General features: G+C 37.7%; 1 protein-coding gene across 2 annotated transcripts in view; it reads left to right on the top strand.

The window, feature by feature from the left end:
* The first annotated feature begins 5,724 nt into the window (after window positions 1-5,724).
* Window positions 5,725-22,086, top strand: part of LOC117404055 (KN motif and ankyrin repeat domain-containing protein 1-like) — a 70,121-nt gene continuing 53,759 nt past the window's right edge. For both annotated transcript variants that reach the window (XM_034006710.3, XM_034902483.2), the window contains exon 1: window positions 5,725-6,080. The gene's annotated coding sequence lies outside the window, so the exon portion shown is untranslated. The remainder of the gene's footprint in view (window positions 6,081-22,086) is intronic.

Raw genomic sequence — 22,086 nt, 5'->3', positions numbered from 1 at the left:
TTTCATACAAACAGCTGGTGAAAGAAAATTTTAAGTTTTAATTGTTTAAATAACAATTCTACTGCTGCTGTAGGCAATGTGTCCCCAAACACGTTTTTAACCGTAGAGTTCACAAGGTTCCTTGAAACCACTTGCTGTGCAACTCCAGGAGCCCAACACAAACGTCACTTTTCAGCAGTAGGAGGTTATGCAGTTCTTCTCGTGCTCTGTTATAGGTTTGGAAGCAAAAAACGACATTTAAATTCTTTGATTACACATTTAAAACATCTGCTAAATCTCATTTTCTAAAGAAAAAAATGTGCTTTGCATTGGAACAAAAACTTACAGTAAATCTATATTCAGTTTGGGTCGGAGTAAATCAAATACCCTTTTGGAGAATGTTATTTGGTTGAATAGTTGACACACAATAGCTTAACTCTGTTTAAAGAGCTATTTAATATTTATTGTTATTCCCTTTCCATTCTCTTCCTGCTGATCCTCAACACTGGCCTGCCAAGTCTCTGAATATAATCACACCATGCTTTGCAATTGTCTGAGTCAGCCTGACAAAGCATTGTATATTTTTATTTTCATATAGCAAGAACTATTTATAGAAAACATGTTTGTTCATGCCCATTTCAGAATACTTTTTAATGCTTGAAAAAGCTTTAAAATCCAAATATGTTCATTATATGAGAGGTTGGTTTTATAGGGGTTGCTGGCAGTTTTGAACTCTAATTGCCTGTGCAAACAGGAGCAGGCCTTTTCTTTATCGATTCGAGACCAGGCTTGGAATATTCTTGATATTGTTACTTATTCCATACAACCACTATTATTTGTTTTAAATACCATATCCAACAGTGTGTGCCATTTCCCTTGCACTATCGACTGGGACACCTTGTTTCTGTTTCTTTACAAAAACACTAATGTCTAGTTTCATGCTAATGTGGTCAATCATTTAAAGGTGTCTTTATTCACAGCCAAGGGATGGTATTACTCATGGGCATGTCAACAATTCATACAGAAAAAATTAGTCCGTTAAAAAAAACAAAAAACATGCATAAGCTATTAGGCAGAAAGACAGTTGCCATTAGAATATTTTGACATGCTGGGGACATTCCGGGGGCATTCTACATGACAGACTTGTTCCTCCATTATCTTCCACCCAAGGTCCATACATTCAGAAGGTCCTAAGGCTGTTTAAAACAACAGCTAATGGGCTCACAAGTGGCACATCCGGTAAAGTCACTCCGCCCTGAGTGCAGGATGCGTCCTATAGTTTGGAGATTGCCGGTTTGAATCCAAGCTATGCCACTGCCGACTGTGGACGGGAGTAGGGGTTAGGCTGGCTGGGGAGTCCTTGGCTCACTGCATACCAGCGACTCCTGCGGCTGGCCGGGCGCCTGCAGGCTGGCCTGTACGGAATTCAGAACTGCATGGCACTCCGACGGTGTAAGTTCTGGATATGGCTGCACAGCGGGGTCGCAGAGTGAAAAAAAGCGAGTTAGTTCGGGGGTTCCATCGGTGAGCCAGGACATTCCAAAACTGGGAGAAAACTGGAAAATAAATTTTTTAAAAATTGATAAAAAAAACAAAACAAAGGGGGCTCCCGAGTGGCGCATCCGGTAAAGGCGCTCCGCGTGGAGTGCAGGATGCGCTCTATAGTCTGGACGTTGCCGGTTCGAGTCCAGGCTATTCCTTTGCCGACCGTGGACGGGAGCTCCCAGGGGGTGGCGCTCAATTGGCCGAGCGTCGCCCGGGGGGAGGGAGGGTTAGGTCGGCCAGGGTGTCCTCGGGTCACCGCACACCAGCTTCGGAGGACAGCGTGTGTTCGTCTTCACATTTTCAAAAACACATGTTCAAACACATCAAAAAACATATGATCCACTTCTGAAGAATTACTATATCAAGAAGAAGGGAGTAGAATTTGAATCTGTAAAAAAATGGCCCACTTGAATGTCAGCTTCATTAGGGCTAGAGTATTTGTAAAAGTGCTAACTATAGAGTATATAACTTCTTGGCAATTTTTCAAGATCAAGGTGCAGACCACAGAACTGTTTTTTTAAATGTAAGTTATTAGCCGAGGGGCAGAGTTTTGCCAGGGTCATTAGACTCAGGCAACACGATTTCATAACTCCGCTTTGTGAGGCATGTGCACAAAACTGTTGAGAATGGATTTCACAACCAGGGACACTGCTTGAACTTTGGCAGTGTACCCAATGTTATCTCACCTCAGTTAAATCAACAGACGTGAATCTGAGCTGTGGACTGTAAGATAGCCAGCCCCTGGTTTGAAGCCGTACACTGCTTATCTTGGTTTAAAGTACTTGGATAAGAAATGAATAAGTCAGTAATCAATATACTGTTTTGCTTCTTAAAGTTGTTTCCAAAAAAAATGTTACTTTTACTGCTGTTATTATCTATTATTTATATCCAGCCTTTTCAAATAATTGAAAGCTTCCACTTTAAAGAATCAGTCAGTCAGTGATCCCAAAATGTGACATTTAGATCAGGGGTTCTCAGACTTTTTTTTGTTGGGCCCCCTTTTGGAAATGTTTCAGGCTGTGCAGGTATGTGAATTTGCTTCGCGCGCTGAATGCATGCCTGCCAGAGGGTTCCGCAGTTGCCAAATCTGCTTAAAATAAGCGGAATTGGGCTTGTATTTTTAGAACGTCGCTTTAATTTCGCGGGTGGCGTGATTGACTGTTGTCAATGTATATGCACGTCATTAGAATTTTAGAATCATCCTATCCCCACCAGTTCAACAACAACAACAAAAAAAAACTAGAACTACAAAAAACAAACAAAAAAACCTAGAACTACTAAAGAAAATATATGGAATTGGTATAAACACCCCCACCCCCTCTTAAATGGACGGGCTTGTTTTGGGCTTGTTTTGAAAGACAGCGCCACTTTTTTTCTCGAGAGACTTGGCAACACTTCAGGGCTCCCCAGGGTCCTAAACCGTGCGAGGTACAGAGGGGGATTTCAGTAACCACACACCGTCCAGGACTTTTGCAGACATTAAAGATTTGCGGACGTAAGGTTTAACAATACAGTTTTGATCAAAATACGGGAGAAAATCTGTCCTGGGAAATGTCCAGGAGAAGGGTCCAAAATACGGGAGACTCCCGGTGAATACGGGAGAGTTGAGAGGTCTGACTTTCAAAGTCTCTTCTTCAAGGGTATGTAGACATTTAAGAAACACGTGTTACTGTCTGAAAACATTGAGTCTAACCTTTCGCAGCCAACAGGATGCAGTTCTGGGAGCTGGAAGTACAGCACTTGCTCTTTATACACAACTACAGTGCCGTGAAAAAAGTATTTGCCCCCTGTCTGATTTTCTGCATTTTTGCATATTTTTGACACTTAATGTTATCAGATATTCAACCAAAACCTAATATTAGATAAAAGGGACCGAGTGAACAAATAACACAAAAAATTGATACATATTTAATTTATTTATTAAAGAAAGTTATGCAACACCCAATGCCCCCGTGTGAAAAAGTAATCGCCCCCTTAGACTCAATAACTGGTTACGCCACCTTTAGCAGCAATAACTGCAACCAAACGCTTCCTGTAGTTAATGATTAGTCTCTCACAGCGCCGTGGAGGAATTTTGGCCCATTCCTCCATGCAGAACTGCTTCCACTCAGTGACATTTGTGGGTTTTCGAGCATGAACTGCTCGTTTCAGGTCCTGCCACAACAATGGGGTTTAGGTCTGGACTTTGACTAGGCCATTCCAAAACTTTAAATTTCTTGTTCTTCAACCATTCTGATGTAGACTTGCGTGTGTGTTTCGGATCATTGTCTTGCTGCATGACCCAGCTGCGCTTCAGCTTCAGCTCACGGACGGATGGCCTGACATTCTCCTGTAGAATTTTCTGATACAGAGCAGAATTCATGGTTCCTTCAATGAGGCAAGGCATGTTTTTTTTTTAATGGGAAAGGGGTGAAGTCCATGTGAATTGAGTAGCCATTGTCAGTGTTTGCATTTTTGTATCAGGTATTTTATTGTTTAACATCGAAGATCAGAAGCCCAGATCTTAGGTTATGTCAGTTTTTTTGTTATCACGCGACCCCCTTTTGGGTCGGGACCCCCAGTTTGAGAAGAGCTGCAGTATACTACAGTACCTGAATTAGCATCTTTTGCAGATAATAAAGCAATATGTGCCATGATATGTTCTTGTTCTTCTTGTTCTTATTCTACTTCTTCTTATGTTTGTGTACATTAAGAAACCTCATATCAACATCCATCCATCCATCCATCCATCCATCCATCCATTATCTGTAACCTCTTAATCCTAGGGTTGCGGTGAGCCAGATCCTAACCCAGCAGATATTTTCCTTTAAGATCACAAACTACAAAGTATATGAACAATTATATTGGGTGGATATGTTTGGGGAAATTGGTTATATTTTTATCTCCATTCATAATGTGAAGACAAATTTGTTGAATAAAAAAAAGTATAATTCTACATGCTACCACAAGATGTCTCCCTGGTCAGACTTCTATGTTTCACTACCCAGTGTCAACACAAATGCACTTTCATTAGCAGTAACCTGTTTCTGTAAAACTTAAATTTACTTGTTTACCGTATATAAACGTGTTTTGGATGTATTAACATATGTGTGTTTGTGGTCTGGTGTAATACAATGTACAAACCTTTTTTTAATATATATTTTTTACTGTGTAGAAAATATAGGGAACCTTTTAAATGTGCACAGTTATTGTACAGTTTACTTATAGCACACGCTTACAATGCATTGCCATGGCTTTGGTGTTGTTTTTTTTAACTTTTTACAATTACAATACCTACCTGTGATTTACCATTATTTCACATAACTTCTGGGCTTTGCTACATTTTTACCAAAGTCATACAATTTAGCAAAAACCTGTTGGGGGACTCTTGAATTGTTGCTGTTATTGATTTAATTGACGACTAGGAGCTGCTGACGTGGCCTGTTCACGATGGAAATGACCCATTGAAAAATGAGGCCTCCTTCTTAATGGGTAATATCCTCGTTTTAAAATCATTTGGTGTGGGACCATCAATCCACTTTTTTAGAAGAGTCTAAAGCCTTAAGTTGATGTATTTGGAGAAGTGGTAGGCTGAAGAAAAGGTGGAGGGAAATGAATTACCAGACAAAGACAGGGGTCACCAGATTGAAATGCTCAAGTAATCCAAGAATGCTTCCAGTCATGTGGAGCCGGCAGATAGGGACTTATTAAACAGGTGAAGTAACCCAAGAAGCTGGAGCAGGTGAGCATAATACAAACCAGACCATTTATAATGACAATAATTAGGAGCCTGAGGAATTGGTTTCCTTTCTACTGCTCAGTGAGCTTTTTCAGTGTGGTCTCGGTTTGGTTGCACTGGTTTGTAACACTCTTGTGTTGAAATCGTCCTTTAGCTTGTCATTTACCCTGACTCATTAGTCACACCAGTTATAAAGTCTTTTACAAAACCTTTGCACCAGTGGGATATTTTCCTCGTGAATATGACATCAGTAAGGTACAGTTAGTAAGTTACTGTGTATCATATTATTGAGTATATTTTGTTGATCCGAGGAGAAAGGGACATTCATTCTAGTAAAGAAAGCAGGAGGGCTGCTTGAAATGTGCACAATGAAATAAAGGGTAGTATAACTGGTTTTAAAATCTTTAGGGACTGCACATTTAATATCCTTCACATATGTGACATTGTATTCCTGCCTTTGACGGGGAGAATTCTTGAATACGTGTGTGGTCAGCTCAGGTGGAACGTCACTCAAAACAAGCACACCCCTTTGTGCTGCTCTGAGGTGTGGAATATCGAGTGTGGTTTAATGGTTTGCGCATGTGCTAAAACGGGAGGCTGGTGGTGATGTTTAGTGACAACTACAAAGAAGAGGACAGAAGGGAGACGAGTTCAAATACAAAGTTTAGTTGTGTCGTTCTTTCAAAGAAATAAAATCACATGTATTCATCTTTGGTAAATTCCGTATAAACATTACAAAAAATAAATACAAAGGAAACGGCAACTTTGTTTTGTTCTTTTTTTGAGGCAGTTTTTTTTGCACTCTACCGGCGGCGTCTTTCTTTTGCATAAAGACTAGGTGAGTACTATTTAGTTTAATATGTTAACATTTTTTTAAGTAATAAAGATGTTATACACGTGTCCTATTTGAAAGATTGCACGTGTATCAATGAACAGAGCACGTGTATGTATATTTATTTATAGTACATTTTAAAATGTTGTACTCAATCCTATTGATTTTCGTAAACTAAACAAACATTTAAAAAAACAAACAAAAAAAAAACTTGTTTGATAAGGCGCTGGGACGCTCCTGTATTTTCTTAAACATATATGCCGTTCTCCACACTTGTGAATTAAATTTCACTGAGCATTTTTGGTTGTTGAGATTACAAATTTAATTCTGAGAAATTGTTAAGATTATGTGAAAAAAGTTCGACCTTTTATTTAATTACTGATATTGTTTTCATAATACCGAACAGACTTTTAAAACAGAACAGCAATACTGTATTTCAGGTAAACTGCAAGTCTAGTACAGCGTTTAGATGGAATGTGTTTGTTTTCCGTAGGGCTTAAGCCTGTATCCTAAGCGTCAACACTTCCATCATCAAAACCTACCATGCTTCAAAGGGTGGGCGGCGAAAAAGAGAAAGTGTTTCCGCTGTGCTTGGTAATAGAAAGTTAATTGCACTTTTGGTAAATATCAGTTTTTTGTTGTTGCAAAAAGTAAATTAAAACTATTTAATATAAGAATACATCATCACACATCAGTGTCTTGAATTTGTAGTATTTTACCATAGCTAGCTATTGTCTGGGCTACTGCCTGTGGTTTAGGGCATTGTTTTGAAAATGCATATTCATATGACAGTCTGGCTCTGGTAATGCAAGATGTTACATTAAAAGTAACCTGTCAAATACCAAGGTCAATAATCAGTTGGTGCTTAAAAAAAAAAAAGAAAAGAAACACAAAACGAATAATGTTTGCAACATAGATCTTGTTGTATAGTCAGTATAAGTATACTACCTATTTAAACATCACATTTTCCAGGCAGAGCCATTCTAGTGGTGCTCACCAAATGCCACTGTTATCTATTGAAGTACAGTCTGCTTTGAGGGCCCCAGCATTTAATAGGCTTAATTGCTACTATCCTTCTGTCTGGTGTTTGACATTTTTTCAGCAACAAGAAACCCACAAACACAATAAATATAGTAACTAGCCATTTTCTCTTTGAAAATAGGTTCAGATGGTTTATTACAGACCCCCAGTTGAGTCCACCATGGATTAATGAAGCCTTGGACAGCTTGTAATAAGCTAACGCTGTATTTCCACAAATACTGCGTTTACTGCTCATGTGCATGTTCAGCCTGCTCTTTTTAGTCATTTTTCTTGTTAAACCCTCAATTAAAAATAATTTTCACACACTAAGTTAACTCGAACCCACAGCCAATACACAGATGTTTGTATTTTTTTGATGTGTTCACATACCTGTCAACTCTTACGGGTTTCCCGTATTCTTACAGCTTTTTTTTAAAGTTTAAGTCTTACGGCCGTAAAATGAAAATCTTACGGGCAAATCAATCTCGCGGTCAGGGAGAAACACGCAAGGCACCCGTGTCACTGATTGCTTGATTAAAAAAAAAAAAAGGCTGAAGCAGTTCACAAAAATGCCACCGCCAACAAAAAAACACAAAACTGGAAAGTTGTACAGTGTACGGTACCTTAAGGAATGGGAGGACAATCCTGAAATTCATGGCTTGGTAAGAGCTTCTCCTGACGGTGGGGGTTACGCATTGTGTATTCCATATAAGAAGAATGTGAAACGTTAAAGATGTTAATAATAATGAACACAGCACATGATGAAAAAGCTTTTTTTCTGCAGATTGCAATTAATAAACTGGGAAAAGTTATCTTTTTTTTCTTTCATTTTTTTATACTATTTGAGTTAGAGACGAATTTCTTAAGGTTTGGAAGCATTCCTTAAGGGTTTGTAAGCTCTGGTGTACAAGCAGGGCTCAAAAAGGTTTGACAGGTGTGTGTTCATGAAGTACAGTAGCTGATGAGTTATTGCAAGATGCATACTTGCCAACATTTGGAAACTGTTCAGCGGGACGCCCTTCTGGGTGGGGGGGTGGGGGTAGGGCAAAAAGCACTCATTATCATTTAATAGACGTACCCCCCCCCCCCTCCCCCATCATGACAGTAAGAATAGACATAGTGAAGCGTTCTTGCCTTTGTATGAGTTAGTGAGGGATGCAGGACATTTGCTAAGAAATTTGGACTGTCCCGACCATATACTGTTGGCATGTATGAAGATGATAGGTAACTGGAACAGTAGACCAAACTGAAAGCACCAGAGTTTGTGTGCCCGGTAAAGCTCTTCAACCCTTCCACTGCTTGTTGTCTAACTTCTCCCACACAAACTGTGTCCCTTAGATCCCCGTCGTACCATCTTCCAAGACTTTTCACTGGCTTCTCGGACACTGTTGGTATTGCCTCACCATTAATATAGAACCTTTTATCTACTACTGTACCTTTTTAATTATATGCTCCTTGATTTAGTGGGCTTGAATTGCATTCATGCCTATTCAGTGTTATTGGTTAATTTGCCTAATAATCGATTAGTGCAGGCTACTGTTGTCATATCATCCATTTATGCTTGAATTGGTGGTAGTCACATTCCAGAAGCCAAGCGCTCTCGTCCCACTACCTATTTTGATGCCCTAATAATTACTTAAATTGCCATGGTAAAAGCCAGTGGAGAAATGGTGCATCCTGCCATTATTCCAACTTCTAGGCATTGCCATGCAGTGCTGAATTCTGAAGTTGAAAAACAAAATTGCAAAACTCCAAAGTAGGCTTTCACTAAATTTGTTATTGTCATCGGTACACTGGAAAAAATGAAATGCTACTCAGAGAAGTTCATGTGGCACTGAACCATATGCATTAGCCAGATCCAGGAATGTCACATTGAGCTGCTTCCTCTCCTTTTTAGCTGATTGAATTTATTGTCAGATCACATTGATGTGTTCTAAACATCCTGGGAAACCTGGAATGCCCAATTTTTGTACTGAAGTAACAATGAAGCAGTTCTTTAATAGGTAAGTTGACAACCTCTGAGCAATAATGCTGAAGAAAATCTTGCCTTCTACGTTTTAATAGGGAAATAGGGTGAAACTGACTGATGCTTGTAGAATCTTTTTCTTTTGGGGAAAAAAAGACTCAGCACCATGCTCTTGGTACAACCTGTTTTTTTCCATGCCACTTTCATCAATTTCCACAGGATTCTTAGAACTCCAGAAGCACTCTTGTACACTCTGTACAGAACTCCATTAGGCCCTGGAGGTGATGACGCCCTTGCTTTTTTCACAGCTTGCTCTACTTCTTTCCACTTAGGTGCACAGTCCTCCATTTGGTATTCTGGTGGATTGATAGGTGGGATGTCTGAAGGAATTGACATAGGCTCCTGCCTTTTTGAATCTGTATGTGTTTCCTCCAAATATCCTCCAGCTCAAACTTAGATGATTTTAGTGTGCCATTTTTCTCACTGGTGAATAACTTCTTTACACAAAAGGCAAGTGCGTTGACTTAAGAAATTCCAATGTTTTGTGGCTAAAGCTGTTACACAGGTGAAAGATGTGAGGTCATTGAGTTGAATTGTGCCGTTTCTTTATTACATTTTAAATGTAAGCAATATATTGCTGTATGTGTTATCATTGTTTGAAAATTAATTATAACTTACCAAAAAAAAAAAAAGTTAAGACTTGTGTGTTGGCAAAATTGATTTGGAATTTCAGTTTAAATAATAATAAAAAATGCCTATGTGATTTGTATACTTATTATTTAGGTAAATCAGGCCATTCTTAACCTCCAGGAGAGAACTGTTCATATCTTAATAAAGACTTATGGCCTATTCACACTGGACGCGATCCGATTTGCCCTATGATAAAATGTTGTGACTCCCTTTCACAGCAGTGGCGACAGACACATGCACGTGATGTGGTAGGCAACTCTCCTCTTATTGGTCAGTCCCTAGCTGTTGCGTGACAAATCTCTAAAATAGACAGCAGCCCTATTTATCTGCCATCACTTCAGTGTCACCCGTTGCATCGCAGGCAGTGTGAATGGTTTGTATCAAAACTCCATGTTTTTATTTTGTTTGTCGTGGCGCAGTGTGTCGTTCTACACATTCGCTTGTCGCATCCCATCTGGTGTGAATAAGCCTTTAGGCTTTGCTATTGTTTCTTCAGAGCCTGGATAAAATGGTTATAGTCTGAAGTTTCGTATACATAATGCCAACAAAAGACTCATTATTTGAGGCTGAAAAGAATTGTCATCAACTTGTTATAATCTATGTAAATGAAACCCCTGTGTGATCTGAATCCATCTTGGCATTACAGCATCATACACATAAACAAAGCCTTTCAACTAGAAGTAATTGTTTGTATTTATTTAGCAACTACAGTGAAGTTTAATTTTACCAGAGATGCAGGCAATCAATATAAGGTTAAGTAATTTAACCACAGGGTGCCAATTATGAAGTGCTTGGAACCGAATGGTATTCAGACTTTGGAGATATTCCCAGTAATAAACAGGGATTTTATTGATCTGTAAGTGTAAATATTGGCAGGTCTTTAAGGATTTTTAGGGAAAAAAAGACATCTAAGAGATCATGTTTTAAGATTTTCTTCAAGTAGAAATAAAGCACAAGTGCAGTGACCATCAAATTTAAGCTGAGGGAACAGTTTTCATGGAACAGTGGCTTGAAACCTGGTTCCATGAGACTGGGAGACTTGGTTTGAGGCAGCTTTGCTTTTTCAAACCCCAAGTCTCCCCTGGTGTTGCCATGCAGTGGCCTGAAACCAAGTTCTAAGTCACAAAGTGGCTTTGTGTTCCTTTGGCGTAAGGTAACATTGTTAACTGAATCTGTTGGTCACTGTATTTTTTGCACCATAAATCCGGCCCCAGGGGCTCACCTAGTAAAAGTACTGCCATGTGGAGTGAGGATCTTGCTGGTTAAAATCCAGTTCCCCCTAGTTGCTGATCTTGGCTCACAGGAAGTGCTTTAGCACTGTGTTTGGTTCCTTAGTGTCAGGTACCAGATGAGGCCAGGCAGATACCTCTAGGCGTGACTTTGTACACCAGGGTTAGGTTCACTGGGTGGAAAGAAACTTCCAGCATGTAATTAGGAACCCCCCCCCCCCCAAAAAAAAGTCTGAAACCCAATTTTCTTTCGTTCTATAAAACTCTTCAGCTTTATTTAAGTTCAGAGTAACACTGGGGCTGATGGAGTCCCAGTTCAAAACAGTTTGATCTTGTACTGCTGCTGATGGAAAATAAGATTTCTAATCGTTTAACAGATGGAAAACAGGTTGAGCTCTGTTGTGTAGATACGTTTTCGATGCATACATCTTTGTAATAGAAATCTCAAGTGCAAACCAGGTTAATTAAATGTTTCCATCTGCACATGTGTAAGCTTATGCACTAATCTGTGATGCTATGTACTCTCTAATGCTAAGTGTACAGGCTTGTTTGACAAATACAGTTATTTCAATACTGCTAATTGTTGACAGAAACAGTTGTTAAAAGTAACAAGTGGCGTATATTCTTCTGTGTAGTTTCATGACTACACATGCTTTTAGTGCCTTTAGATAGGGCCTATATGGCTGTAGCTTTATCATTGCGCCTTGATGAGAAGCCCATGGACTTTGATCAAAGCAGTGTTTTAAAACCAGAGGGGCCAAGTCACCGCCAGCTGCTGTAAAACGGCTTCATTGGTCTGTGTTTGTTTAGGGAAAATTACTTCCAGTTTACTGCTCGGTTGGAACTGTTTGCTCATCTAATGTGCCTCTGCAATCAATTCGACTTTATAATCCCTATGCCAAACCAAGAAATTTGCAATTTTGGTGTGAAAAAGGGGCAATGGATATTATGTCAGCTGTTTTTAAAGCAGTAACTAAAGTCCAAGACAAATGCAATATTTGAATGATACTAAATATAAAAAGTTTTTTAAAAGTTTATAACGTTTTGCTTTTAGTTACAAAACAAACCTTTAATCAGATACCTTTAATCGGTACTTTAGTATGCTTTATTGACTTTCAGGAACACTCATGGCTGTGCCAGGTCACGTTTTATTTCGAACAATTTAAATCTGCGATATTGAAGGATTTCACTGAGTTACATGCTGAAGAATACAAGGAATTGGGAAAGAATTCACTCTTTTAATCTGCACACACGTTAAAAATCCTAATAGTGTGTGCAGGAACTTTGCTTTTAATTGAACTTGAGCATTATAGGGCATGCATGCGTCTCAATTAAATCTGTCCTGATTAAACCGTATTCCAAATGTTTTACTTTTATCGTGGTAAATATTTACTGTACTGTACAGTATTATTTGACTTTATTTATTTTATTTATTTATATAACATGGATAAATTGCCCTCCGGCAACTCAAGAGTGAGAAACTAAGTAAGACTTAGCAGAAAGTAGATGTTGGGATATATGAGCAGTGGATTGGAAAATTAAAATATAGCCCATCTCTGCTCCTTGTAACAAAACATGCATCATTTCTAGTACAGCGTTGCCAATTTGCTTGGTGCATAGCCAGACCTCCAGTGCACTGTTCACATTTGTACCAGGAAGTGATTAGGAAGCAGATTAAAACTCTGGCAAGTTGAAAGAATGTCTTGTCTGACCACAGCTTACTGAAGGCTTTGATGAGCTAAACCATTTTAAACAGAACATGTTTCCAATTCTGTAAAACTCTCTAAAAACTGACACGCTTGGGATTTAAATTGCTGTAATATCATTATATATCCTGAAATTTGTTTTTTGTTTACGACTGTAAGTCGCCCTGGGTAAGGGCGTCTGCGAAGAAATACATTATATATATATATATATATATATATATATTATATATATATATATATAATTAATTTATTAATTAATAAATTAATTTACCATACAAGCAGTATTCACCTGTCAGTTTTGAAGGAGTAATTTAAGGTCATTACATACTGTAAATGTATTTTATAGTAATACAGACTAAAAGCATATGCTTTATGTGGTGGTTTTGCTTTTCACCTATTCATACCATTTCATGTCATCATTGTTTTCCCACTGGTTATAGTATTAGTGCTAGGACAAATCTGAATATTCGAACAAATATTTTTTGACATGTATTTGGATACAAAAAATCAGATGTTCATATTCGCTACAAATGACAAAAATACCTTGCACTTAATTACCGTCTCACCAGAATTTGCGCAACAGTTTCAAAAAATCTATCTCCTATCTATCTATCTATCTATCTATCTATCTATCTGTCTATCTGTCTATCTATCTATCTATCTCTCTATCTCACACAGGGTCAACACAGCAGCTCTTGAGCCTCTATTTAAAAGTTTTAGACAGCAAAAAGTAAACAAACCAGATTAAGCATGTGCACCCTTAGTGATCTCTATGGAAAGCCATCTGGGACAAAAATGTGGTGTTCTGCTTCAGAGCGAGCCAGAATCTCACTGGACTGAAATGCCTCGCTTAAACAGTACCCAACTTCCTGAAAATGTTGTGTAGTGATTTTATATAGACTGTATATATTCTATATATTTTATTGTAACTTTGTTCTGTGGAATGAAAAAAATAATATATATATATATATATATATATATATATATATATATATATACACTATTTATTTAGAGTATAAACAAAACAACTTTTAACTTGAACTGCTATTTGGCATTTTTTGTTTTGTAGTTAATTCACTGTCAGTCCTACACAACTTATTCTTTACTACTGGGATATTCTTCTATTTTAACGTATTGTGAGGTCTTGCTGTAAAATAAGGCACACACACACAGGGGCCATGCCCCCTGCCCCTGCTGCTATGCTGTCTCTACTTGCATTCAGAGCAATATAATGGCTTTTATTGCTTTTTCAAAAAAAGAACGAATATCCAAACGAATATTTAAATTACGAGCAAATCTTTGAACATGAAAATCCCATGTTCATCCCAGCACTATTTAGTAGAAGGTGGTTTAGGAATACTGTCTCGGGCAAAGGCTGCATACAAGAGGATAAACTGACTAAAGCTTTATTGTTTTCTGTAGTGCACAATGAAATACAGTATGGGCTGTTTGACCCCAAATGTCTCCGTAGCATCCCGTCTGTTTACATTTTTGTATTCCTGCCCCAAGGCAGGGGGATAAGCAGCATTGTTTAGGCCAGTAGCTCTGAATAGCAAGTGTCAGGATTTGTGATGATGAGTTGGTAGAGCATCCTGGCAGGTTTGGTGTCTGGCTTCATTCACTGATACACGCAGCACATATGATCAATTGCTGGACTATTTAAGTTTGTAATCTGAGCTAAGTAGCCCTAATTATTTAGTTATGATTTTCTAGCAAGTCATTTTAAGTATGCTGGAACTACCATACATGACCTTGAAGGTTAGCAGCGGAAACTTGAGAATTCTGGAAACTGAGCGACAGCTAGTATAAGGAATGAAGAACATGCATGTGCTCAAATACGCTTTACTCAAGCAGAGCAGCCCTGCAGTAGAATACATTCCTGCACCAGATTTGAAGATCCCTGATTTATAAACAGGTACAACAGAACATTCTTGTGGGGTACTACAACTTTAATTCCAGTCAGTTAAAGAACACATTGAACATATGAATGCTACTTTGCAATTCGACATGCTACATACTGTAGGGTTTTTTTTTTGTTGTGCTCTTTCTCAAATTGTTTTGTGCTGTTACTGTATCTTGATTTATATCTAATGGTTTGGCTTTTCATTGGCTGTTTTTAATTCCTTTGCAAATTATAAATCAAACAAAGGTTGTGAAGTGGAATGAACTCTTCATGCTGAACAAAAAACAACTATTCAAGTTGGAATATGTGCAAGCAGTGAACTGGCTAGAGGATTCTTTTAACCGTAAGAGTGCCTATCAGTAAGAAATGGACTTTGGTTGGGAAATTTCTAGTAAAAACAAAGAATGGAATGGGGGGATTGTGGGAGGAATCTTTGCATAAGAAAACTCCATTATTATTAGGTGATATGAGTGTCCCTCAGGTGGAGATAGTACAGGATGTGATTTCAGCATAATGCAGTTCTTATCTCTTGTTTGTCCCTGCCGTTGGCTACTGGCAAACGTTTTTTAAAGCCAGTATTTGGCAACCAGACTTTCTGAAGGGTAAAAAAAGAGATTTAGAAGAAGCCTTTACATCCCTATCTGATTGTAGCGCCAAATGTGACTTTTTAATCTGATTAAAGTGATACAGAACATTTTTATTATTTTTTTTATTCCATCGTATTATGTTTCTTCAGTTTGATTATTAAACCCTGAAACAAGTTGTTAAAGTTTTTCATTTGTCATTTTGTAAGTTTCTAGTATTGTAGAATCTTACAATGGTCTTGAGGCTGTATCATTAAAATGTAAAAGTAACTGCGTGGGGTTGTTAATTAGGCAGTTGATTACTTTCAAGTTGAGGTTCTGAATTTCCAAAAATTACAACTTGACCACCAAGGACACTAAGAAAAGATGACCTTTGAAAGATTTCAATTCTTTGATATCACACATTTTTGTTTTCATTTTTTTTTAGTATAATCTGCTTTGAAACAATGTCCCCATTAATTATTGTTTTGTGCATATTGCTATTGTGCAGTGGAAACCATCGCATGATTCAGCAATTCAATGTTAAATCTCAAGATCGTCAAAAAGTGTACTTGTTTAAATGGTGGGGATGGTTGTTTAGGGGGAAAAGCCTAATGAGCATTTTCTTAATATTTGATTATTGAAGTGAGCATCTTGAGTGCTCTTGTCATGTCAGGGGGCCTCTTGCTGAATTGTGCTGGAGACAGCCTAGCCTTCACTTCACATATGGCCCACTGTCTGGGTTTTACTTAAATGATTGCATGTCTGGAATTTATGGTAGTTCACACATTTTATCTGAAGAAAGGACACTAATTATCTCTCCAGATGGGCTTTTCTGGAATATTTAGTAAGCAGTTTCACAGAGCCTGAATAAAACAGACATTGTAGACTCTGTTGAGTTGTTTAGAGATATGTGTAGGTCTTACTGTAGGTTACGTCTTATTTATTTCTTATCAGACGTTCACACTTCTGACAAACTGTACTACCTGATGCGACCTAATTTAGAACCGGACTAGACGCTAACCGTGTTTAGCACTTTTGAAGCTGGTATAAAGGCAACTAATACGGTTTAAAGGCATAGCGTGGACAGGGCCTCAGTTTCAACCTTTCTGCCTGTTGCGCTCAAGTTGGTTTAATCTAGGGAGCCTCAAATAGTACACCTGAACAGTCTGCACTCAACTAGCTGTTATCATGGATCAAAAACATGGTGTGGGTCTCCTTAAGCAAATCAACATGCACACATCACAAAAAATAGAACAGGCCTTTTATTGGCACAATGAAAAAGATGTGCGATTAGGTCTGCCTCTGAATAACCTGCTTGACTGGGCTTGTTAGTAATAAGTGTTTTGATGATAACACTCATTTTTGTAAAACGAAGAGCTGTAAGAACTAGTTGAATCATTAACAAGCATTCAATCATTAACATTATTTAAACAAAAAAAAACTTGGCAGCAGAAGCTCATGATGCTGCCAAAAATATACTGTGCAACTTATTTTAATTGAGATAATTACCCGAATGTTATATGCAACATGACATTCACAAACTTTTGCACAGGTGTAAGAATATTCAAAAATACATGAAAAGGAATTTAAAAAAAAGACAAACCACAAATGCATGATGAAGAAAGTAGCAGGATTCCGAAAAATATAGTATTGCGCAACTGTTTAAATAACATACCTGTAATTCATTTTCATTAACATCCTAACCTTTTTTTAAAGTCTGTTTCAAAGCTCTTTTCAAAATGTCTGCTCTAGTGCACTGATAGTGTCAGGATTATTGCCCACATTGTCAAACAGGTAACACAGTAATAACGATCCATGATGTGACACAGAACGGAAAAGCCAGAGCACTTGTGTGTGTTTTTTTTTAATTTTTTTATTTTTTAAATCTCTCTTCCTGCAGTGTTAAAGGACAGATCTCAAACCACAGTGCACTAGAGTGGTAATTTTGAAAAGAGCTTTGAAACACTTTAAAAGTTATACGTGTAAAAAGTTGTCAGGATGTTAACAATGAAAAGAATTACGTTAAAGTTTTTAATTTTAATCTGTCCTTCTAAGTTGGCAATGCTGTACTGGTGCTTGCTTTGTTGGTCCTGCAGTGCTCATGCATCCCCTCAGATTTTGCTTTGCATGCGTTTGATTTATAAGCTGATGCTTTTAAGATGTATCAGCTTATGCTTTTAAGATTTCCAAATCCTGAAGACTCCTGGAGTTTTGTAGAGAGCATTAACAATTCTGTATAGTAAAATTGAAAGCTTAAGAAAGCAGGATGTGCTTGATAATATCATTTATATGAAACCTACAAGCAGAAACAAAAATGGAAATTCCTCCACTGCTCAGCTAATAAAAGAACAAAAAACAAGCATCAATAGAAAATAAATTGTGTAGCAATACAATCACTAAAGCTTGATCTGTGAAGCTAATGCTGTTCTCAGAAGTTCACAATTCAGTAGCTGTCTTGGACCAGTGAGTTCGCTATCAATTAAAAAGTGAAAATACTAAAATGGAGAAACATTTAAGCCTACCTTTTTTACATTCATACCTGGTAGAAAAGTGTTGTCTGGAAAGTCTGGTAAATGGGTGAAATAAACTGGTGGACCACCAAGCAATCGGCACCTAGCATTGCTGCTGGATAGCAATTATCTTCATGTAGAGAAGGGGTCAAACCAGCCCTCGAGGGCCGCAGGGTCTTTGATTTTTTCATTCCAACTAAAGCTCTCAATTAACTTAATTGATCTAATGTTCAATTGGACAGAATTAATATTTATCAAGGTCTTTTACAGTTGATTTAAAAAAAAAAATGCACTTGATTCAAGTTACTACTTGTGAAACATTTTGAGGGCTGGAAAGAAGTGTTAAATTTGTCCCATTAATCAAATAATTAGACCAATTAAGTAATTGAGAGATCAGGTGCAACGAAAGCCAGAAGACTCTGCGGCCCTCCAGCAACCGGGTTTGACACCCCTGATGTAGAGGAATAGGTCAAGTAATTTGTGTAGGTCTGCACTACATTTTTTTTTTTTTTTCTTAAATCTATGCCAGTTACACAGTCAAGTTAGATACTGATATTCAGTGCATTCACTGCATTGTGCACATGAAACACCCAGCCCACTGGCTGATCGCTTCCTCACATTTCAGTTGTATGATACCATCCTCCTTCCCAGCGAGGTCAAGTTACTCCTGTCTCTGTGTGTGTGTGTGCGCGCTGATGATGATGATGCAGTTGAAGCCTGAGAAAATCAGCCTGGATTTGGAGCCTGGTGAGTCCAGTTTTTCTACTTTGGCGAAATGATCAATTTCCTCCGTATTGGAGGAGAGTTGGCTATTAGAAGGCTTAGAAATCAAAAGAAAGTTTGGTTTCATTGCAATTTAGTAGTAAACAAAAAAAACAGTATAACCTATACAGGTTTGTTTGTCTTCTAGATGAAGTGCTACATGTTTTATTTACACTTATAGAAGTATGGCTGTTGATTTAAATGGCATGTGATTACATTGTGTTTACAGTATATGGTATTTTGTGGCTATTTTGTTTTATAGACTGAATTAAATATGCATTTCTTAACAGAGATCAACAGAGGTTTTAGTGTTTTTTATTAAATAATAATTACAGTGCAACAGTTTCATAACAAAGACTTCTAACTGTGCAGCTCATGAGGTGAACGGTAATTGGTTTGCTCTGCTAAATGAACAGATCACCCCAGAATTAGCACAGACTTTTTTTCACTGGTAAGTCTGTAGTGTCTGCTCAAACAGGTCAGGTAGAAACATTCCAAACCGATGTGATTTCTTGCCAATTTTGATAGTATTTAATGTTTCTTTCACAGTTGCACTGTGTAAAAGAAACATGCTTGCCGGCAGTGATTTGGGGAATTGGCTGCTGAGAATGTGCATGCAGTTCATTGGGGGTGGGGAGAAGCATACAGTATATTTGTTTTAAGGTAGTAAAGATGTCTGAATAATTTGTCTTCGTAGGCAAAACTAGGGAACCTGAGCTGCCATGAAGTGGGAATTTTGTCTAACTGTAGAGCTTCTGTCTCCAAGGCCAGCCAGGGCTTTTCAGCAGCTGTTAGCAGATTTGCATTCTTATCTTATTGCCGCTAACTTGTTTTCCAGTGATGAAAAAATGACATTTAATAATATTAATAAACACATGCATCTAGGATTGAAAGTGCTCCCTGTTCGCACACTTTTATTTGAAGTGTCTAAAGTTGCTCTAAGAGCATTTGGGAACATGAAAATAGATGACAAACCCTCTTCAAAAACACAACTTTTTATAAAGTGTTTTTTTAAAGGGGAGTTACGTTTCACGGTAACATGCTTCCCAGTTAAAGCTAGTGTACCACAATCGTGTTCAGTTTTACACTCAAAGTATTGCTGTACATTCTTCCTCATTTAGCCTGCTCAGCACTTGACTTTATCAGTAGTTTTCTGAATGGTAGTTTAGGCTGTCTGCCCTAGAAATCGGCTTTCCGTTGTTGCTTTGTGAGCCATAAAGGAAACCTCCTACTCCAGCAGCACAAAGGCTGTAAATGTAATTTGTTTTCTTAGATTTTTTTTTAAGGGATAGAGTATTCAGAGTTCAAGAAAATACAGTATTTGTCAAATGATCCTTTTTAAATGCTTAGTAAAACCACTAATGTTTTTAAATAGTTATTATATTTTGATCAGGCTGTGCTGTGTCTTAGCCATATGAGTTTTAATGCAAAGTCATATTTTCTGAAAGAAAAAAACAAGTATAAATCTCACAGTTTAGATTTAATGGGAGCAATACAGTTATTCATCCTAGTTCTCTAGATGTTTACAGCACTGTTACATTGTATTAAATTCCTCTCTGAAAATGTGCCTTTGTACTTGCTTCACAATAGGGCCCACTACTTTTAAGACCTGTCTTAAAAAACGAATCTTCACTTCTGTACACTTTGGGCAACATTAATGTTTTTGTCAGCATTGGTGCACACGTTTACAAAATTAACTGTATCTACAGTAATGAGCAAGCATTTCTTTTTAAGCTGGTAATTTTCAAGATCATGGATTTAATGGATTAATGCTTAAATAGTTGGTTGAACGGTCAAACAGAAAAATATATTATAAATCGCCATGTAGAGTAGCTACAATTATTTTGTAGTATTGTTACAGATTTTAACAGCTGGATTGGATAGATACATACTTGCCAACATTTGGAAACTGGGGTCATACGCAAAAAACCCTCTATCATACAATAATAGACGTATCCCCTCAATTCAACACCACACGACCAGCATGCCAGTAGACATAGACACAATGAAGCGTTCTTACCTTTGTATACCGGTAAGTTAGTGATCAGCAGATGTGTCAGCCACACGAAGAGCACAGCGTGTGGTTTTCACTAACTATAATAAATGAATTTTATCTATGTGTAAATATCGGGACTTTCTTCCTATGCATTGGGACGCCTGGCATTTGCTAGGAAATCGGGACTGTCCCGACCATATAGGGACTGTTGGCATGTATGAAGATATTGTTTGTGAATCTATCCAAGAGAGGGGAGAGTGGCTCTTCACATTAACTTCAGCAAATAAGACCTGCGAGGTGTGGGTGTGCATTTCTAGATTCATTAGCCAACTTAACATCAGTGATTCGCCTACCTTTTGCAGATGCGTAAGTGTGAAATCAGTATGCGTTGCAGAACCTTTTTAAACATCCTTTTAGCTACACTTGACTAAATGAGAAAGAAGCACGATTTAGCTATATTAACCCTTTAACACACAACGCGTTGGGTTAATCCCATTGAATAATACTATCAGCTGTAACCAAATTAAATATGCATGCTTTATGAGACAGCTGGTATGTTAATGTAAATTGTTGCTTTCCACACAAAAACAAGTTGTGTTTTAAAATATGCATTATATGAATGTGGGGACCTAAAGTAAAGTTCTGTGGCTATATAATTTATACAAGCGCAAGATGATTAAAGGCTTTATTGGTGTACTTTTAAATGTAACCACTTTATAGTAGGCAAGTAACCTAAATGTTTTTTAGACATTTGTGCAAGAACGGGGCACTTTGAATTTGCGCAGATTCCAAAGTCAGTATTAAAAAATGCAGAATATAGTGCTCGATAAGGCCCTAATGTCACAGTTCACTTGCAAATGAAAATGCACAAAAGCAACAAATGATCAGATAAAAAAATATATATATCTATATATCTAATATATATATATATATATATATATATATATATATATATATATATATATATATATATATATATCACAGTATCTAAAACTGTTTAATGATTAACTGTTCCATTACCCTAGCTTGTCTCATTTGCTTTGTTTTGGCTGCATTTTCGTCAGGTGAAACTGGAGGAAACACTGTGTAACTGCACAACATAAGACAGACTGATTTGGCATTGGAGAGTATTTTTTATTTTTTTTTTTTACGCGGGCTGTGGCGGATATTCAGATAAATTGTAACTGGTGACAGTCGGAAATCGCGTGTGACGGGTAAGTGCATTCATTTGTTATATATAAAGGGAATTGATTTTATTTTTAATACAACGGCTGATGTGTATCTGGGTAACAGAACCGAGTGCTGGCTGTAATGCTTTTTTTCTTGTGTGTGTGCAATGTGCAAGGAATCCTCTGGAACCTGAGACAGAAGGTCTGCTGACCTAAGCCTGCAAAGTTGTTTCTTTTGTGGGAAAACAAACAAATTAGCCCTCAACCAAAAGCTTTGAAGTGGTTTGGCAGAGGTGGATCTGACTTGAGGTGCTTTGTAAAGTCATGTGACGACTTCTCAGGCCTTGAATCGCAGCAGATCACGTATCCGTTTATATCGCATCACACTGCGCAGGACCTGCCGTGGAACCTAAACTTAACATTAGTCAATTACTGCCTGCCTTGGCTCATAATATTTTCAGAATTGATATCTTTAACATTGCACAAGAATGAAGC

The sequence above is a fragment of the Acipenser ruthenus genome, chromosome 2, assembly GCF_902713425.1.
Source record: "Acipenser ruthenus chromosome 2, fAciRut3.2 maternal haplotype, whole genome shotgun sequence".
NCBI lineage: Eukaryota > Metazoa > Chordata > Actinopteri > Acipenseriformes > Acipenseridae > Acipenser > Acipenser ruthenus.
The sequence above is the reverse complement of the archived record's forward strand: the minus strand, read 5'-3'. Positions and strand labels throughout refer to the sequence as shown.